The following is a 339-nucleotide window of genomic DNA, read 5'->3' as shown; positions in this document are numbered from 1 at the left end:
GGGGCAGTTTGGGGGGCGGGGGGGGTCAGGGGGTACTCACAGTGCATGTCCCGCTCGTGCTCGTACTCGATGAAGGGGTAACCGCGCGGCTTCCCCGAGCGCTTGTTGTACACCATGTAGATCTGCGGGGGAGGGGCACGGGGTGACACCCCCGACACGGGGCTGCGGGGTGGCTGGGACCCCCCCGGACAGTGGGCAGGTGGTGTGAGGGGTCAGGTGTGACCGCCCCGGTCAGCGGGCAGTGGTCAGTGGGGTGTGAGGGGTCAGGTGTGACCGCTGGACAGCGCGGGCAGTGGTCAGTGGGGTGTGAGGGGTCAGGTGTGACCGCCTGGGCAGGGG

The sequence above is a fragment of the Corvus brachyrhynchos genome, unplaced genomic scaffold (genome assembly GCF_000691975.1).
Source record: "Corvus brachyrhynchos isolate BGI_N302 unplaced genomic scaffold, ASM69197v1 scaffold260, whole genome shotgun sequence".
In the NCBI taxonomy this organism is placed as follows: Eukaryota; Metazoa; Chordata; class Aves; order Passeriformes; family Corvidae; genus Corvus; species Corvus brachyrhynchos.
Note: the sequence above shows the minus strand (reverse complement) of the source record.